The 21,815-nt window shown below is 38.2% G+C and overlaps 1 protein-coding gene and 1 pseudogene across 1 annotated transcript in view; both read left to right on the top strand.

Moving 5' to 3' along the window:
• Positions 1 to 21,815, top strand: part of LOC137234275 (plexin-B-like) — an 890,794-nt gene that overhangs the window by 89,045 nt on the left and 779,934 nt on the right. The gene's annotated exons all lie outside the window — the stretch shown is intronic.
• LOC137235013 (eukaryotic translation initiation factor 3 subunit L-like) lies at positions 20,794 to 21,403 on the top strand (annotated as a pseudogene).

Below are 21,815 nucleotides of genomic sequence, written 5' to 3'. Positions count from 1 at the left end.
ATTGGTCAGTTCACGGTTATAGAGGAAGAGTTCCTGGAGTCCCTTATGAACCTTGATGTATCTACGGGAGCTGGATACAATCTTCTTCCACCATTGTTCTTAAAGAACTGTGCGACTTCACTTTATTCGCCTCTTACTAAAATCTTTAACAACTCCCTTGAATGTGGTAATTTCCTGGACGAATGGAAAGTGGCATTCGTATCGCCAATTTATTAAGTCTGGCCCTCGAAACAAGGTGACAACTGTCGAGCCATTGCTAAGCTATCCGTTATCCCAAAGCTGCTGGACAAAATTATAAATGACCACCTATTTGCAGTTTTTAAAAACTATATTGTCCCTCAACAGCATGGTTTTTATCCAAGGAGATCCACCAGCACAAATCTCACCATTTTGTAAATTTTGTGGTTAATGTGATTGAGAACGGCGAACAAGTGGACACTCTGTACACTAATTTAGTAAAAGCTTTCGACAGTCTCAATCATATTCTTTTAATAAACTCGAGAAACTCGGAATCCACTCCACGCTCTAAGTTGGCTTGAATCGTATCTCCAAAACAGAAAATTAATAGTAAAGATTGGCAGCAATCTCTCCAAGCCTATAATCGTTACATCAGGGGCACCACAAGGTAGTCATCTGGGCCCTTTACTTTTTTCTTTATTTATAAATGACATCAGCCAATGTTTTAAATTTTGTATTTGCTTGGTGTACTCCGATGATCTTAAACTTTATTACAGAGTTAAACACTTTAGTGACTTCATAGAGCTACATCAAGACATCTTGGACCCCAGCGGGTTAGGGGATCAGAATATACCCGCGGTAGGTATGCCTGTCGTAAGAGGCGACAAAAATACCAGATTCATGGGGCTGTGTAGCGCAATATTTCAGGTTGCCAGCGCAATATATAGCTTCTTCAAACCCAATTGTCAACCTCACCTATCCGCGGCGAATCCTGTTTCACTAACAGACGAGGCTCTGGCGACCCCAAGCTCCTCATGGAACTTGGGGGTAGGGAGGGAGGGACTGGCCTGAAGGTTCAACGTGGCCACATAAATCGTTCCCGAGATGGTCGGGCTAGCACCTTAATGGTGCTATGGTACCGGAGCGTACCGGATTTGTATCCGGCAAAGGACCATCACATCGATAACACTCCCCAAAGCCTTCGGGGAGCAACCTTATCGCTACAACAACAACAACGACAAGACATATTGGAATTGATAAAATGGTGTAATAGTAACGGCCTTCTCTTGAACTTCTCCAAGTGTAATATTACCACATTCACTCGGAGAAACGCATGCATAATGAACAGCTATTACTTTAACGATAGCGACTCATTTAATCGTACAACTACTGTTAAGGATTTAGGAGTATACTTAGACTCGAAGCTTAGGTTCGACTTTCATAGGGAATACATAATCAGTGCTGCTAATTGCAAACTCGGCTTTCTCAAACGTAATTCCAGAGACTTTTTTGATCCGCTAACGCTGGAAAGTCTTTGTAAGATCCATTTTGGAATATGCCTGCATCATTTATGACACAGACTTCGTCACACATTCCAGCCGGTTAGAAAAAGTTCAAAGGAGATTCACTAAATTCGCTCTTCGACGAATGTTCACTTTTGAATCGATGCCATCTTATGAACTAAGATGTAGAATTTTAAATATTCCGTGCCGTAATATTCGAAGGAAAATTTGTGGTATTTTCTTTATCAACGACATTTACGACAACAAAATCGATTATCCGGAACTACTTTTTCTTCTCCCTTTCTATACAGCTTTCATCTAAGGGACAAATACATTTTCTACGTTCAAACGCGTAGAACGAATTTTGCAAATAATGAACTTATTCACAGAATGATTTCCGTATGTAAATCATGCCAATTTTAACTCATGTAAATAACATTTTAAAGCTGATGTTGTTGATTACTTTCTTTTCAATTAATATGTTCCGGTTAATACATACATGTTTGTACATATATATTTAAGCTGTAGCGAATTATTTACAAAAATTTTTATTATTATGTCATTGTAATTATAAATTGTTACCATATATTTTTCTATTTCGTTAATTGTTATCTAAGTTGTTACATATCTGTTAGGACTATGTCCGGTAGATAAATAAATACATAAATAAATAATTATTTGCAGTCGACCCCTCAACTAGACTATTACCTTTAATTCAATGTATTTTAATCGCGTGATTATAATTTTTATATTTTTTTTATGAAATAAACGCAATTAGAACAAGTAAGGAAGGTTAAGTTCGGGTGTAACCGAACATTACATACTCAGTTGAGAGCTATGGTGACAACATAAGGGAAAATAACCATGTAGGAAAATGAGCCGAGGGAAACCCTGGAATGTGTTTGTATGATATGTATATCAAATGAAAGGCATTAAAGAGTATTTTATGAGGGTGTGGGCCATAGTTTTATAGGTGGACGCCATTTAGGGATATAGCCATAAAGGTGGATCAGGGTTGACTCTAGAATGCGTTTGTACGATATGGGTATCAAATTAAAGGTCTTAATGAGTATTTTAAAAGGGAGTAATCCTTAGTTCCATAGGTGGACGCCGTTTCCAGATATCGCCACAAAGGTGGAACAGGGGTGACCCTAGAATTTTTTTGTACAATATGGGCATCAAACGAATGGTGTTAATGAGTATTTTAAAAGGGAGTGGGCCTTAGTTCTATAGGTGGATGCCGTTTCGAAATATCGCTGTAAAGGTGGATCAGGGTTGACTCTAGAACGTGTTTGTACGATATGGGTATCAAATTAAAGGTATTAATGAGGGTTTTAAAAGGGATTGGTGGTTGTTGTATAGGTGGTCGAATTTTCGAAATATCACCATAAAGGTGGACCAGGGGTGACTCTAGAATTTGTTTGTACAATATGGGTATCAAAAGAAAGGTGTTAATGAGTATTTTAAAAGGGAGTAATCCTTAGTTCCATAGGTGGACGCCGTTTCGTGTTATCGCCATAAAGGTGGGCCAGGGGTGTCTCTAGAATTCGTTTGTGCAATATGGGTATCAAACGAAAGGAGTTAATGAGTATTTTAAAAGGGAGTGGGCCTTAGTTCTTTAGGTGGACGCCTTTTCGAGGTATCGCAATAAAGGTGGACCAGGGGTGACTCTAGACTTTGTTAGTACGATATGGGTATGAAATGAAAGGTGTTAATGAGTATTTTTTAAAAGGGAGTGGGCCTTCGTTCTATAGGTGTTCGCCTTTTCGAGATATCGCCATAAAGTTGGACCAGGGGTGACTTTAGAATATGTTTGTACGATATGGGTATCAAATGAAAGGTGTTAATGAGTATTTTAAAAGGGAGTGGGCCTTAGTTCTATAGGTGGACGCCGTTTCGAAATATCGCCATAAAGGTGGACCAGGGGTGACTCTAGAATGTGTTTGTACGATATGGGTATCAAATTAAAGGTATTAATGAGGGTTTTAAAAGGGAGTGTTGGTTGTTGTATAGGTGGTCGCATTTTCGAAATATCGCCATAAAGGTGGACCAGGGGTGACTCTAGAATTTGTTTGTACAATATGGGTATCAAAAGAAAGGTGTTAATGAGTATTTTAAAAGGGAGTAATCCTTAGTTCCATAGGTGGACGCCGTTTCGAGATATCGCCAAATAGGTGGGCCAGGGGTGACTCTAGAATTCGTTTGTGCAATATGGGTATCAAACGAAAGGAGTTAATAAGTATTTTAAAAGGGAGTGGGCCTTAGTTCTATAGGTGGACGCCTTTTCGAGATATCGCCATAAAGGTGGACCAGGGGTGACTCTAGAATGAGTTTGTACGATATGGGTATCAAATTAAACGTATTAATGAGAGTTTTAAAAGGAATTGGTGGTAGTTGTATATGTGAAGGCGTTTTCCAGATATCGACCAAAATGTGGACCAGGGTGACCCAGAACATCATCTGTTGGATTCCGCTAATTTATTTATATATGTAATACCTGCCAAGATTTTAAGGGTTTTTTATTTCGCCCTGCAGAACTTTTTCATTTTCTTCTACTTAATATGGTAGGTGTCACAACCATTTTATAAAGTTTTTTCTAAAGTTATATTTCGCTTCAATAAAACAATCCAATTACCTTACCATGTTTCATCCCTTTTTTCGTATTTGGTATAGAATTATGGCATTTTTTTCATTTTTCGTAATTTTCGATATCGAAAAAGTGGGCGTGGTCATAGTCGGATTTCGTTCATTTTTCATACCAAAATAAAGTGAGTTCAAGTAAGCACGTGAACTAAGTTCATTAAAGATATGTCGATTTTTGCTCAAGTTATCGTGTTAACGGCCATGCGGAAGTACAGACGGACGACTGTGTATAAAAACTGGGCGTGGCATCAACCGATTTCGCCCATTTTCACAGAAAAGAGTTAGCGTCATAAAATCTATGCCCCTACCAAATTTCAAAAGGATTGGTTAATTTTTGTTCGACTTATGGCGTTAAAAGTATCCTAGACGAATTAAATGAAAAAGGGGGGAGCCACGCCCATTTTGAAATTTTTCTTTTTTTTTGTATTTTGTTGCACTATATCATTACTGGAGTTGAATGTTGACATAATTTACTTATATACTGTAAAGATATTAAATTTTTTGTTAAAATTTTACTTTAAAAAAAATTTTTTTTAAAAGTGGGTGTGGTCCTTCTCCGATTTTGCTAATTTTTATTATGCGTACATATAGTAACAGGGGTAACGTTCCTGCCAAATTTCATCATGATATCTTCAACGACTGCCAAATTACAGCTTGCAAAACTTTTAAATTACCTTCTTTTAAAAGTGGGCGGTGCCACGCCCATTGTCCAAAATTTTACTAATTTTCTATTCTGCGTCATAAGTTCAACTCATCTACCAAGTTTCGTCGTTTTATCTCTCTTTTGTAATGAATTATCGCAATTTTTCGGTTTTTCGAAATTTTCGATATCGAAAAAGTGGGCGTGGTTATAATCCGAGTGCTCAGGAACCTACATACCAAATTTCATCAAGATACCTCAAAATTTACTCAAGTTATCGTGTTAACGGACGGACGGACATGGCCCAATCAAATTTTTTTTCGATCCTGATTATTTTGATATATGGAAGTCTATATCTATTTCGATTCCTTTATATATGTACAACCAACCGTTATCCAATCAAACTTAATATACTCTGTGTGCAAAGCACTCTGAGTGTAAAAACCGAACTACTTGTAGTATTGTGTAAAAATGTGTAGTATTTTAAATATGTATCCCAATCTGAATACGTATTGTTTAGGTAGGCGCGTAAGTATTCCTTAAAGACTCTATGATTTCTTTCAACAGTACCGACAGTTTCGTGGTGGTAAGCTGTTGAGAAATCATGATCAATCTTTAAAAGTTTTGTCAATTCAGAGAATAATTCGTTTTTGTATTCCGTTCCTAAATCGGATCTAATAGCTTTCAATTTACCATATCTTTATTTATTAATTTATTAGTCTATAAATTTAACAATTAATCAGACTAAATATAGTACGGATTACAGATAAATTACAGAAGCATACAAATTGAACAAAATTATATTATAAAATATGTATATACATTATTAAATCAGTTGTCGGGATGGACTGTGATGCCGAGCAACGGGAATTGATTATTAGTGCTGTCGGAATGGACGGGATTTCGAGCAGCTGATGTATATTTGCCACACAACAAATAGGGCTGCGCTGTGTGGGAGGTTGGAAAGGACGTGATTCCAAGCTACCCGCCCAAAAGCTACTGGAGCTGTAGATAAGGCGTGATTCCGAGTAGCTGATGTATATTAGGCACACAACAAGTAGGTCTGCGATGTGTGGGAGGTTGGAAAGGACGTGATTCCAAGTCACCCGCCCAAAGTAACCGGAGTTGGTGAAAGGACGTGATTCCAAGCCACCCACCCAAATCATTACGTATTTAAGGTAGTCAGCAGATATTTTTTATTACGTAGAGTGAGACACGTATCAATGCTTTTGCTGTGCTTATTGAAGTCAGTACACAGACAACGAAGAGGTTCGTGCATTTCAAAATTCGATCTGCATGTGCTTATATGAAGCGGTTGAAAGTGTCTAGATGGTCTAAAGGGAACATTAAATAAAATTTCACCGAGCAGAAAAGGGCTATTTACCATCCCTCTAATAAGTTTTACTACAAATAACACACATACCATCTCCCTACGACTCCGTAACGTAGGCAGCTGAGTAAGTTTTAAACGGCAGGAGTAGGGAGGAAGAATCCTTGAGGGGTCCCATGGTAAGTCCCTTAGCGCAAAAATCAGGAACCGACCCTAATTTGTCGCAGTGTGTCTGGTAACGAGGGTTCCAGATTATCGAAGCGTATTCTAATATTGGCCGCACCAAAGATATAAAGAGAGTTTTAGTAATATATGGATCATCGAATTCTTTAGACCGTCGTTTGACGAACGCCAAAGTCCCTTTGGCTCTGTTCACGCAACCTTCTATGTGCAATTTAAAGTCGAGTTTAGGGTCCATCGTAACCCCAAGGTCAACAAAACTAATAACATGGTTAATTGTGTAATCATCGATCATATACTCGTAGGATTGGAATGATTTCCTTGTAAAGCACATGAACTTGCACTTCGGCAGGTTTAGTGACATTATATTGTAACGAATTTAGGGAAACTCCGCTTATTGCCAACCTTCTTCAAACGTTCGAATCGCAAAATTATCGAATAAATAACTCCAATAATCAATAGTGCAAAATGGTCTTTATTAGACTACTTTAAGGTGCTTCACAATAACAATAACATTATACTTCACAAGTAATTGCGTGTTTAAATCAAACTGATTACTGACTACTCATCTTGTGCTGCTTTTATACTCTCTGCCCAAATGTCTAAACGTTTCTTCTTCTAGAATTTTCTACTTGGTTACCAGCTATATGCGTGCGTATTTGTTGTATATAGCCCCAGTAGCAAAAGAACTCAGAACTGAAAAAGGTAAGCGAGTTGGTAATAGGTTGCGGGGTGAGAGAAGAGACAAATGTTTTAAAATCGTTGTTGTTTTGACCTAAAGTATTTATATCAAAGTATGTGAGTCGGTAAAGTGAACAGCTGATCAATTCATTTACCCAAGTATGTGAGTTTGTAATTCATATAACTGACTGGTTAATATCCACGGGTAAGCGAGTTGTTCGGGTATGAATTTCGTAGGACATCGTTATGTTAAAATTCAACAGCAGACCCTCACTTTGGCTATTACCAACTCATTTCCTATATATTACCTTTTGTTACTGGGGCCTCTCGCATAGTCATATGCCTGTGTATATGTGAGTACTACTTTGACTGATGACTACATCTGTGTGTGAGTTATCTCTGCGTTGCCTTGTATGTATGTGGGTAAATGATGATTAATGTGTTTATGCAGCTTGCTTTAAAGTTTTCGTTCTTGTGCTTTTACTTAGTAACAGCTTAGAGATGGTAATATTCGTCACACTGCCCTCCACCTAAGTGCTATCGTCCCGATCAGACAAATTTTCCGGTCTAAACGCTGCCAGCCTTTCCAAATGAACCACCTTCATTTTGTTTCGTGGTTTGCCAATGGTTTGTATGCGGTAAACTACATCTTTGTATGGGCCTTCCCAAATACACTGTAATTTCGGTGACAAACCTTTTCTTCCTTGTGGGTTGTATACCAGTACCAAATCTCCTTCCCGAAACCCTTTCGAATTAATTGCTTTATCATATCTGGCTTTCATCTTGTCACTCATAATCTTGGTTCGTTGTCTTACAAGATCATGTATTTCCCTCAGTTGTTCCTCCAAGACACCAGTGGATTTCTTGGTATTTCTCTGCGCATCGGCATCTGTCCCAAACTCCAAATCAGGTGGCAGTCGAAGGTCATTGCCAAAAATTACTTTTGTGGGAGTTTGGCCCGTTTTCTCATGCACTGCCGATCGGTAAGCCATCAAGAATAATGGTATGCGTGTATCCCACTCTTTTATATTTATTTATTTGTTTATTTATTTAAGTCTACAGTACCAAATACCTTAAAGACTAGAACAATATATTTTGATAAATCCCAAACAGGGAAGTAAATATTATATAGAATAATACAAAACACACGTTTTTTACTAACAAATTGCATTAAGTGTTTTTACAAAGTGTGATTTTGAGGAAGCAAAGTCAACATGGTTTGTGATTGAAAATAAAGCACTCATTTCACGCAATGCCCGAGCAATAGGTGCCATACTCGCATATTTTGTTTTAAAATTTTCTAAATAAAAGGGGAACATTGTACGCAGGTTTCTTCGCGGAACATAAAAACTAATACACTCAAGTAAAACTGGACAATCAATTACGCCATTAATAACGTTAAACACGAACCCAAGTGAAAGAACTTTCCGTCGCTTTTTCAAAGAATTCAAATTTATTAGCATACGTCGAGCATCATACGAGGGAGCTGGATCCTCAAACCGAAGGGAACGTAATGCGTGTTTCAGAAAAACTTTTTGCACCCGCTCTATCATATTGATCCAAAGCTGATCATACGGTCGCCAAATTAAGACTGCATACTCCAAGTGTGACCGGAAAAGCGATGTAAAGAGTTGTTTATGGGTGTAAGCGTCGGCAAATTCAGACGAGTTGCGACGAATGAAACCCAAAAGAGAAAATGATTTCGAAATTATACCATTTAAATGACTGTTGAAATTAAACTTTGCATCAAACACAACTCCTAAATCCTTAAATTCTGTAACGGGTTGCAGTACAACAGTATCAATAGCGTACGATGTACTCAGATTGGACTGACGCTTGGAAAAAGATAAATGGAAAAATTTTTTAATATTTAAAGAGAGGCGCGATTTCACACACCATCTATAAAGATTGTCGAGATCCTTCTGTAGGTTCACCGCGTCAACTAAGTTTCTAACATTACAAAAAATTTTTTAATCGTCGGCATAAAGTAAAAACTCTGCATATAAAACACAATCACTTATGTCGTTAATAAATAGTATAAATAGGAGTGGTCCTAAAATACTACCTTAGGGGACCGCTGAGGAGGCAACAAATTGGTTAGAAGACACACCATCAATCGTAACTACGCATCATCTATTCATTAAATATGAATTGATCCACAATAAGAAAGATGAGTGAAATCCTACGCAGGCCAATTTACTAAGTAAAATTTTGTGCGAGAATTTATTAAAAGCCTTAAGTGTTCTCCCAATGTTTTATTGAATCGTTCCACCATACCATCGGACTGAGGATGCAATGCAGTTGTCCGTGTTTTTCGAATGCCAAATGTTTTACATATTTCTTGGAACACAGCTGATTCAAAAATATCTCCCTTGGTCAGAATGTAACTCCATTGATACAGCATACCTTGCAACCCAATTGTTTATGACCACTTCTGCTACTGTTGCCGCTTCTTGATTTGGGATTGGGTATACATCTGGCCATTTGCTGAAATAATCCATAGCCACCAGTACATATTTGTTTCCGCAGTTGCTAGTAGGAAATGGACCTGCGACATCCATAGCGATCCTTTCAAATGGCGCACCTGAGTTATATTGCTTCATCTGGCCATGACTTCGGGTTTTGGGCCCTTTCGCTCTGCTGCAAACCTCGCAGTTCGCAATCCACTCAGTGACCGACTCACGACAACCAACCCAATAGAAGCTCTGCTTAATCTTCTCGAGCGTCTTCGTGATTCCCAGATGACCTCCACTTGGACCATTATGTAGCTCGTTGAGAACGTCAGGAATCCTTTTCCTGGGAACAACTATCAGGTTCTTCTTACATTGACCATCTTCACTCTCCCATACTCGATGCAAGCAACCGGATATCAACTCTAAACTGTTCCACTGTTCCCAATATGACTTCGCAATGGGACTCTCTGCTGACATCTTCTCTCTATTTGGTCTTTCAGCGGGTTTCCCAGCCGCCCTGGTATAGTCTTCAGGGGAGCATAGGCCCTTTGCCTCTTTGAGCTCGGAGTTTCCTCCGGAGTAAATTGCCCGATCCTGCGCTTTTCAGTGGGAGCGGTTGCATGCTGGCCAGCTATCACTGGCTGTCTCTTATTTTCTGCTCTGCATCCTCGTTGTTGTTGTTGTAGCGATAAGGACACTCCGCGAAGGCCTTTGGGAGCGTTATCGATAAAGGTACTAGCCCGACCATCTCGGGAACGGTTTGTATGATCACATGAAACCTTCTGGTCGTCGTCTGTTTTATGCCTGTGCTCACTCGCCCTGGCTCTTGCCTTCATGGGTGACAGGCACTCCTCAAGGTATCGGATATACCATTTTACTCCAGACCCACATAGTCCTAGGCGCCATCTGTCATCAAGCGCTCCTGGTCTGCCCGGTGGTGGTAATGCAGGTTGCCTGCCTCTATTATGCCTTCTGTTGGGCCGCTTCCACTCCTATGTATTTCACTCTTTGTTGTTCCCTTTCTGGGACCTTTCGCAGCTGCTCTGTTAGCTGCTTCCTGAGTCATGCTTAGACGGTGAGCGCCTGGACTTACCCGCCCTCTAGAGGGCCTGCTAGGGTAGTTGTTAGTGTTTCTCCCAACAACGTTCTTAGGTAAACCGTCGTAGCCCCGCTTCGCTCTTGTGTCCTGGTTTTCGGTGGTCATTTGCTTGATTGTCTCCGCGACCCCGCGATGCACATTGGTGTACTGGGGCCTCCATGGATAGCGAGCTTATCGCCTGATGTCGCGTTCTGCTCCCTGCGCTGCTCACCAGTGGTCGAGAGGCCGCTAGGGATCGTGGGTTTCGTCGCTGTTTGTAGTTTATGCTCTTTTATGAGCCCGCGCTGCTCTCCTGGAGGGGTATTACCCTTGGAGTTCGCGGTTTTAAATGCCGGGTCTCTATGCACTCCGGGGAGGGTTTCGTCGTCCCTCCGGTGCTGGATTTCGTTGGCTCCTCTGTTGTGAGGCTTTCCAGGAATTGCCTGGAGTATCTGCGCGGCCTTCTACTGCTAATCCCGTTTCTCTTCTTGTTTTGTTTCTGGTTGTTATTCATCTTGTTCTTACGACCACTTGCTTGACATGGCAAGCGTGGTTGTGAAATTATTGTATAGGGGAAACTCATTTGGTCCGCCGCGGCAGATCCCCGTGACGCGGTAAGACCATGGTTACACCCCAAGGTGGCCCGGTGTTGGAGAGGCGCCGTTCTAATACAGGCGGTGCTGTTGACCTCCTGGCTGCGCTTCCCAAGGCAGCCGCACAGTGTGATATATCATCAACCTAGCTGATATAAAGTCACGATTGGAATAAATAATTAATTTTTCTATCTCTACTCACCAACTAACGCTTTTACATAAAAATAAATATATTATTTGTAAACATTTATTATTATTTCACCACTTTTTAAGTTTTCATTGAGCTAAATAAATTTAAATTAAGAAAGGTTATATCGAAGTTAAAAAAATTCATTAGAGAAGAAAAGCATATTTTTGTATGTAGTAATAAGTAATTGCAATAAACTTAAATAAATGTAATCAAAATCAAAAAAATCTAAGTCGAACTCTTCATCTAGGTCTGAGATGTCGGAGCCTTGTTCAAAATTTGCTTCTGGGTTTGACAATAGCTTAAGTACTTCTTTGTCGAATGCCTCATTTGCCTTAAATTCATTCGAGTTCTTTTCTGAAATAGAGTATATTAGGGGATCGACGACAAAAAACAAATATTGAATAAATCTTCCATTGTATATTTACGAGACATCTTTGTTTTTTTTTTTTTTATTCTCCAGTACTTCCTCTGAGAGCTTTCCTGTTGAAAGTAATGCTTTATTAATAATATCTGCCCCATGAATCAAAATTTTGTGAATGCTCGATGGTTACATACCATGGGTACAAATATACAAAAATTTTTTTGGTCAAAATGGCATACTTTCGAAATGCTTCGGACTCAACGGCGAATCCATATGACATTGTTTGAAGTATGAAAGCAAATCGCTTAATTAGATTTTCGTCAAATCCCGTTATTTCCGCAGCATTTGAAGGGTATTGGAAAAAACGTCTGGCTGTGTTGCCCTCATTGGTCGTCCCAAAGCCTTGTTTTGGAAGATTTACTAATATCCCCATGTCTTCTTTAATTTTTTTGTTTCTCTCTTCAACAATCTTTTCTTCGGTTCCTTCAAGAGTTTTGCTCACCAACGCTTGCAGGTGGACTTCCCCTGACAGAGCAGTTATAAGAATGGATTCTTTTGGAGGATAGCATGCAATTTTTTCTTCTCTAAGGAATTTAAATGCTGGGTAAATGTCAGCATAACTTCACTTAGCCCCAGATCGTATTTCTAAATACGTTTTAACTGTAAACTTTCGATTTATGTATCTACTGCCGCTTCTGAAGTATATTTAACTATCACTGAGGCTGGACGATGCTGCATCCCGCTGACCTGATAACCTCAAGCTAGAGGCAGTTGCAAAAACCAACTCTTCTTTTGAATAGTTTCTTATCAAATGAAATGTGATTACTTTTTCCTTTTGCACTGATGACTAGTCTCCGAAAAAGATATCAGTGTTCATCCCTTCATCTTTAAAATATGTCTGCAACTTTTCCACTCACAAATTTTGAAACGGCTTTTTTTATTGGAGTCAACTTTGAGCTGTAATTTTTTTCTTTTGCGTTATTTTGTTTATACCGAATATCGAAAAGTTCGTCCTTTGAAATTGCCATATTTCCTGAAAACAAAGTATTACATGAAAACCTCCATTTTCCTGCAGCTAAAGTTGTACTATTTTTGTTATACGAATAGTAGCAAACAAGTTTAGATAAAAATTAAAGCGGATATACGCGGATAACGAGATTGCTGGTCTTATGAATTCAAAACATTTCAAAAATTTTAGTTAATTTAACATTATCCCACTATAACTTGAAAAACTAATTCCTGTTCAATTAAAATCACAAAAATGTATATTTACGAAAATTAGCATACCTCAGAAAATAAAAACAATATAATATTTTAGCAATTGAAGTATAACTCACAGCAGGCCAGCAATTTAAACTTTCACATTCAATGGCAAAAATTCGAGTTAAAACTTTTTCTCAATTGATATGCTCCGTTATTGTAAAGCTCCGTTAGTCGATTCAACTTAGTTAAAATTTCCTAGTTTTTTATTTTTTCGCATTTCTAAATAGAATTTCAAAAGAATTTTTGAAATTCAATAATATACTTTTTGTAATTAATATTTTCTAGAACATGAAAATAATACACTGTGAGCCGGTTCTATGTATAGTGGTTGAAACTACTCTTATATTTTATAAACACTTTTATTTAAATACGCCTAAATGTATGTGTTGTTGAAGATTGTTAATGGTTGGATGGTTAATTAATAATAAAATACATTTATTTTATATTTTAATATACAAATTGCTTTATTATATTAAACGCCTAAATGTAGGTTTTTATTTTATAAATATTTTCAATAGAATGAAATTTTTGATATTTGAAAAATCAAAATAATGAAAATAAAATTACCGAACATAAACTAATGAATTCACAGTATATAAAGTTAACTGGTAAAATGTATAATATTGTAATGAATTTACTTGCAATTCCCCTTATTTGCAATCTTCTACTAAGTTCGAATCACTAAACTGTTGAATAAATAACTCCAATATTGAATAATGGAAAAATGGCCTTTATTAAAGTACTTCACAATAAATAATACTGCTATTACTCGCCAGATAGCGTTTTAATCAAAACTGCTTTTTTGTGCCTCTACTGTTGTTGCCTTTTATACTCTCTGATTTCCTCGTTCGCATCTTCTAGGCGCTTCCATTTCCAGAATCTACTAGTTGCCCATCAGCTATCAAATTTCTCAGCTGTAACTACAATTGCACGATTTTATAGCTTCTCTCATTGCATACTTTCGAGAGTATCTCAGATATATGCATGTGGTTGTGCGTTAATAATAATGACTGATTCGTTTATGTAGATACAAGTGACTGTCTGCTTTATTGTTGTTGTGACTTTATTTACTTAGCATCAGACTAGGGATGTGAGTATCACTTAGTGTCACTCATATTCGCCACACTGCCCTCCACCTAAGTCTGATCGTCCCGATCAGACAAATCTCCCGATCTAAACGCCGCACAGTGGGGTAATTGATGGCCATTTTGGAGTTTAATTCAAAAATTTTATTTCGCAAGGCATAAATTCTTTTAGTACCGAATAAAAGTAAATAAAATTCTGCATCACGATGTATATATATATTTGTCCAGAAATGTACCGTTTTCTTGCAATGTGCTCTCAAATTTGACACTTTTTCCTTTTTGTGCGCGCAGTGCGATAAACGTGAAATAAACTTTGCATTTTTCAAAGTGTTTATAGCTTTTGTTTTTAAATAAATCAAAAAGATCACTGGAACCTTCTTGTTCAGGTATCTGAGCAATAAAAAGTGATCTTGTAATTTTATTTTTACTTTTCTAAGTATTTTAATTAATTTTTTTTTCATAAAGCGTAAAAAAAGTGTTTTTTGGCTATATATGTATACATATAGTTGTGATGCAAGTAGGATCGAGCAAAATTGATTTCATTTAAAAATACTTTGACAATCATAGTTTCATTCTGTAAAAAAAAAAAGCTGCGCTATTGCTGCGCACTTTTACAGAATATCGATTTATATGATATAACCTCACATAGGTTGAAATATATAGAAATTCTCGAGAGGGAATAAAATATTACAAGTGTAAATTATAAACCAAACAAAATAGAAGTCAACATTGTTGTTGTTTTCAGTGGTTGCTCGATTAGTGCTTATTCCCTTACATATGGCATAACTATGAAGAATCTACATAAGTATATTTTTAAAAGTGAGCTAAATCCTGTTTTGTTTCAATGAAGAAATGTAATAATTTACATATAAATGTATATAAATTTTTTTTATAAAACTATATCTAAGTTTAACAATTTTATTTATAATAGGTTAAAATTTTGTTATTCAGCTGTCAAATAATGTATAGGGTGTATGTGAAACCATAAAGATTGACATTTCATATTTTTGTGTTAATTGTGATTCTTGTTATTGTTTATTGTGTTACCTACTATTTTGTTTAGTAAATTAAAGCTGGACTCGATTCGATTTTCTCTCGATATAATCGATATTTTTTTGAGAAAAGAATAATCGATGCATAAAAACAACCTTGGTGGGTCCAATGCCGACTATGTGATCCAGAATATTTCGGAGCAGACCCTCTTCATTGCATAGATCGGTTCTCCAAAATATCGAGTCGAGTCCAGCACTTATAGTAAATGTCGTGCGTACTGAATAGAAATAATAACAGTGATAGGCCTAAATATGTTTATTTTTTTTATAGGAACGAGTTCAAATACTATTTGGGTTACACGTCAAAGCCTCTATAATATAATGAAAAACTCTGGCTGCGATCAATTTACAGATAAATTTAACTTTTTATGTGAAAAAGTTAAAGAGCGCGTGAGGCCATCAGATGAAAATGTAATTGAGTTCAATGATAAGCTAAGACATTTCATCTCTGAGTTCAAAATTCGTTGGAACAGGTCCGTTAGACACGAAGATCGTTTTTTGAAAGTAAACAAAAGTTGGCTTGAATCCTCAATAGGTTTTTTGCATTCAAGGCAAAGTAAACGTGGTCGGAAAGAAGTCTCATTTGATGAGTCGTGTGAGAAAACGAAGCAAGGTAAAGTCCGAGTTTTAAGAGACGAAACGCCCTTGTCTGTATTAGCTTATGCTACTCAAATGAGCTTAAGATCTGCAGGAAAGATTGATGCATCTAAAGTTGTCAAGGAAATAATTAGCTCACCTTCGAGAGCAACAAAATATCGCCAATTTGCTGCGAAAACAACCACACAAATGTCTAAAGAAGAAGCGCTATCAATTTTAGTTGAAGCTAAGTTATCTCGACAACAATACAATATTGTAAGTAAATCTTGTCCAGAAAGATATCCTTGCTATTCTTATGTGCAGTCTGCAAAACAAAAATGTTATCCTAACAATGAGTGTATTCAAATAAGCGAAACTTCAGCACAAGTGAGCTTGCAAGCACTTTTAGATCATACTGTACAGCGTTTGATTTTGGTAAGCCAAAAAATGATTGAAACATTAAACGAAGAGGAAATGTCGCGACTTTGTCTGTGCTCTAAATGGGGGTTCGATGGAAACTCTGGCCATACATCCTATAAGCAAAGGTGCCTCGAGCCAGATGCATGCGATTCATCAGTTTTTATTACCTGTCTTGTTCCACTAAGGCTAACTTGTGGAAGCAAAATTATCTGGCAAAATCCTAGACCTACATCTACTAGATTTTGTAGACCATTAAAAATAGAATTTATTAAAGAGTCATCAGATGTTTCTCAAAATGAAAAAGATAGAATTCATAGGGAAATACAAGGTCTTTTTCATTCGGTTGTGTTTCATAATGATAAATATTTAAAAATTAAGCACGATTTGATTTTGACTATGGTTGATGGAAAAGTATGCAACGCCTTGACCGAAACAACAGCCACGCAAAAATGTTACTTATGTGGCGCAACCTCTAAAGAATTCAATGAAATCGACAATATGATAAAACGGGCTGTAAAAACAGAAAACCTACAATTTGGTCTTTCCATACTTCACGGTTGGATTCGGTTTTTTGAACGTTTGCTGCATGTTTCTTATAAACTTCCAATAAAAAAATGGCAAGCACGTTCGGATGATGAAAAACTGTTAATTTCTCAAAGCAAAGCACGCATTCAAAAGGAGTTTAAAGAGAAAATGGGATTAATCGTTGACCAACCAAAGCCCGGTTTCGGGTCCTCCAACGATGGCAATACTGCTAGGCGTTTCTTCCAAAATAGTGAAATGTCAGCAATTATAACAAAACTTGACCTGGGGCTAATAAAAATGATGCATACAATTATTGCAGTTGTTTCTAGTGGTCGTCAAATTAAGGTGGACCAGTTTCGCGACTACGCTCAAAGTACGGCAAGGTATTTTGTTAAGTGTTACCCCTGGTACAAAATGCCTCCCACACTCCACAAATATTTTATTCATGGACCAGAGAATATCCCACGCTTTGTTACCTATCGGTCAATTGTCAGAAGAACCCCTCGAAGCAAGAAACAAAGATTTTAAAAACTATAGAGAAAAATGTTCTCGAAAATGTGGCAGAAAAGAGACAAATGAAGATATATTCAAAAGGCTTTTGATCTCTTCCGATCTATTTATATCAAGTATGCGAAAACTACCTAAAAAAATAAAGAAATTGCCGATAGAGGCACAAAATTTGATAATTATGGACAACTACAGCAATGAAGATGGCGACAATAGTTCCGAAAGTGACTCAGACGAAGATGATGACGATCTTTATTAAAAATTAAGATAATTAGTATTTATTATATATTACTCTCTAGACTTAACAATAACTTATATATTTTAAGGAAAAAAATATATACAATGTCGAAACATTACAACTGAGTAAAGTAATTTCCTATGTTCTCTTCCGGAAGATGATGATGAAGAAGGAAGTATTGTCAAAAAATATAAAGATTATTAAGATAATAATACAAATTATGTTTAATTTGTAAGTTATGATGATCAGAACTTTAACAAATTATTAGTTAACATATAAATTATTTTTAAGAGGAACGACTAAAGTTTTACTTTTTTCGATCTGGACTAATGATATTAAAAACTCGATAAAAAAAAAAAATTTCACTAAACTATTTGCGGATTTTTCTTTTTTTTACTTCATTCGGTACTAAGCATATAATTACATCAAAATATTTTGAATTAAATGCTCGTATGAATTGATCTCCATTTTCAGGCTCGATTACCCCACTGTGCGCCGCTAGCATCTCCAAATGTACCACTCTTCTACTCCGTGGTTTCCCAGTGGTTTGTATGCGGTAGATGGTATCATTGATCTTCTTCACAACTTTGTACGGGCTTTCCCAACTGCACCGAATCTTGGATGGAACACCTTTCCGCCGGTAAGGGTTGTATAGCAGTACCAAATCTCCCTCCAAGAGACCTTCCGAATTATTGTTCTCATCGTACCTGGGTTTCATCTTACTACTGATTATCCTTGATCGTTCCCTCGCACTCTGTTGTTTGGCCAATGAACTACTTTGAAGAGCTTGCTCTTGACGGATTGGCTTCACATACTCAGGTATCGTCCCAACGTTTCCCAACAGTGGTGCGCCCTGGCTTGAAATCACCCTTGAATTCTTTCTGAAAAATTCTTTCAGTGGTTATAGTGCGTCCATTGGGGTTTGTCAATGCCGGTCTTTTTCTCGCAGGTACTTTTAATTTCGCTTTATTTGGCCCATTCGATCCATCAACCTTTTCTTTTGACTTTCGTGGTCTTTGTCGAGTCTTCTCCACCATTACTCGATTACTACTGAACCCTTTCTCCAAACTGAAGTTAAGTGGTATATCCTGGTTCTCATAACGCATCACCCTTCTCTGCATATCGATCTTGATGTCATGGTCAACCAAGAAGTCCACTCCCAATATGACTTCTTCAACGATCTCCGCCACAATGAATTTGTGTAGAAACATGACCTTCCCAATTAAGACTTCACAGATCACTTCTCCCTGGACTTGGTTATACTCGCCAGTGACCGTACGCAACCTTGCTCCGGGTAACGGTTGTTGATCAAGTCAGATCGGATTAAGGAATGAGATGCGCCCATATCTACAGTCAGTACACGCTCCTTGCCATCCAGCTTTCCTTTGACGGCAAGACTGCTCGATTTTCTTCCAATTTGCGACACAGATATCACAGGACATTCAATAGCTGGGGCAAGTTTTCGTTCTTTCCATCTGGACCAAGATCGCAATGACGTGCAATGTGACCGGGCTTCCCGCATTTGAAGCATTTGATAACTATTTCACTCCGCTTTTGCGATCCTTTCAGCGCCTCCAATATTGCGTCTACCCACTCTGGCCTTTCTACTTCCACACGGCGTGCTTTGAAAACTGGCTTACACAGAAGCGATGCTGTTTCCTGAATCAGAGCTTGTGACACCGTTTCTGCGAATGTTGGCTTTGGGGTTGCGTATATAGCTCGCTTTGTTTCAACGTCCCACGTGCCATTTATAAAACTCTGGATTTTTACCACGTCAGGAGATCGCCAACTGTAGCTGCCGGTGTGCCGCTCACCATCATTTCGGCGTATATGTCAGCGCCGAGTGTCAGCTGAATTGGTGATGAGCGGTGGAAATGCGGATCCGCTAGCCGCATAAATTGAAAGGGCGCGGCAATCTTCGGGTCCACATTAGACGGCGGACTCAAGCGATTGTGGCCTTTGACAACTGTGGGTTGAGTGGTGACATGCGTCGATGACCCGAACTTGCCGCGCAGAATGAGTGTGCACTGCCCTGGTCCTTGGCGCTCCAATTGTAAATCGCGTACCAGATCTACATCGACGATTGTGCTGGTAGCGCAGGGATCGATAATGTCACGAACCGAGTGTAAGTGCCCGCGCGATTCGATGCGTACGATGCCCGTCGACGCAATGGGCACGAAAGGCCGCATGATGGGCGACCAAATGAATGATTGATGGAGATATGTAATGCGCGACATGTAGTGCGTGTAGCAGCGCACGAGGCCTAATGTCGGTATTGCCATGCATTCAAAGTCAGAAATGAAGTGTAGAAATTTGACATTTGCTACGGTTTTTCATTTCCTGAATGGCAAAAAGTCATTCATTTAAAGAACGCGGTGGTAAGTATACTCGTAGACTTGCTGATATTTTTTATTAATTAATTTGTGTTTTCTTTTTCAGGTATACAGTTACAAACATACCCAATCCATGTTAATATGACACTTTTAACCTTTAAAGTCGAAATATATGGCTATAAACCACACCTAAACGAAGAATGTGAAATATCCTCTCTCCGTGGATGTAGCAAGATGCAGATAGCATGCATTCCATCTGGCATAGAACCCAAAGCTGGCAAAATAGCTGGCAGACTGAAACAATGGTGCACGCGTTACATGCGTTTTGACTTCGCTTTTTATGTTTTCAATTACAGTCTCAAGAATCGATTACGATTATGCGGCAATCTGGCGTCCAAGATATTCCGTCATGAGCAACGTTACTATGAATTACTAGTGCAGAAGAGCATCAATGGTTTGCTATTATTTCCTTATCAATTGGCTGATATAATAACGAAAGGCTTGGCCCTCAAATCATTATCTCGATTTATTGCGCTATGATAAATCGTATGATATGCTACCAAATTTCACAGCCGCTGATTGTCTGCGTGTATTGGGTATTGGACGTAATGAATACCTTTCGCTGATGAAACCCAGGAAGAGATTCAACAACTTTGCGTGAGTCATGGCAATGTATGGGTATACTTTGCATTTTAAATGTATTTCAGTCAATAAATAAAATAAATATAAGGCGCGATAACCTCCGAAGAGATTTTAGGCCGAGCTTATCTTCCAATTTGCGTCGTGCTCCTTTTTAATTTTTCCTAAAAATTGGCGCGACGGGACATACTTGTTTTATGCCGACTCCGAACGGCATCTGCAAGGCAGATGACTTTTCACTGAGAGGTTGTAATGGCAGAAATACACCCGGAGTGCTTGCCAAACACTGTCGAGGGGCGACCCCGCTTAGAAAAATTTTATTCTAATTGAAAAACCTTATTTCTAAATTTTTGATGTTGCTTTGCCCGGGGTGTGAACCCAGGGCATTCGGTGTGGTAGGCGGAGCACGCTAGCATCACAACACGGTGGCCGCCGACTTCACTCGCTCGTGGATATTTCGAACATTAAAAAGCAATTGGAAGCGATTTCACACGGCAATGCTCCTCACGCTGTTGTTGGAGAATTTGGAGAGTTGGCATTTTACATATGTTGGGCTATTTCTCTCGAGTGGGATTATTACGCGTACATTCTCTGTTAGAAGAGTACTATCAACTTGATACTATCAAGCCATCAAAGTGTTGGAACCAATTGAAATACATAAAGGGCACAGTATTCTCATATACCTGCCGGCCGAACATCAACTTCATATTACATTGGCTTCGCCTACATGATGTTGCGTCGTTATGCTGATGCTATACGCACTTGCTCTGAAATTTTGTTGTACATTCAATGTACTAAAAAATTGTATAGCACGCGTTCCTGTCACAATGATCAAATTAATAAGCAAGCCTAACAAATGTATCATTTGTTAGCAATTTGCCAATTAAAACAGATCTGACGTGAGAAAAACTATCATGAAGCTATGTTTAAGATGAAATGCGGTGACTTGGAAGTATTCAAGTCGTTTTACATTTTCGCATGTATCCATGTCCACCTGCTGCCGACGCGACAATGAAGGACGACGTTAAAGATCCAATGGAACATCAACTAATCGCGAAAGTAAGGCACACGAGTAAGACGTGTTTGTGTTGTGCTCTTAAATTTTTTGATTCTTTTTCAAAAAAAGTGTGGAAATATATTGTTAAATTCATTTTAATAATAAAAAGTATAATTTTCTAAATTGATTTTGCTACATTTGAATCTGTTTCGCGCATTTTTTCGAGAGATTGCAGCAGAAAGTAGAAATGTCAGACAGCAACATGAATGCAACAATAATAACATGCGATGAATGTGAAAATCCAATACCAGCCAACGGCGAGTACGCCACTTGTGCGCAATGCAAGAACGTTTACCATTTCTCGACGTGCACTACAATATCCGATACAACCTTTATTAACATGAATGCGGAACGGCGAAGGATTCGGAGATGCCATAAATGTAGGCAAAGGGCAAAATCAGCATCAACCCAACAGGCTGAAGATATATCTAAACCAATAGCTGCCAGGCCTAAATCGTCATCAAATTCGACAGCCGAACAAGCTTCAGTGGGAACGAGCAAAAAACGCAAA

The sequence above is a fragment of the Eurosta solidaginis genome, chromosome X (genome assembly GCF_040869045.1).
Source record: "Eurosta solidaginis isolate ZX-2024a chromosome X, ASM4086904v1, whole genome shotgun sequence".
Taxonomy (NCBI): Eukaryota; Metazoa; Arthropoda; class Insecta; order Diptera; family Tephritidae; genus Eurosta; species Eurosta solidaginis.
The sequence above is the reverse complement of the archived record's forward strand: the minus strand, read 5'-3'. Positions and strand labels throughout refer to the sequence as shown.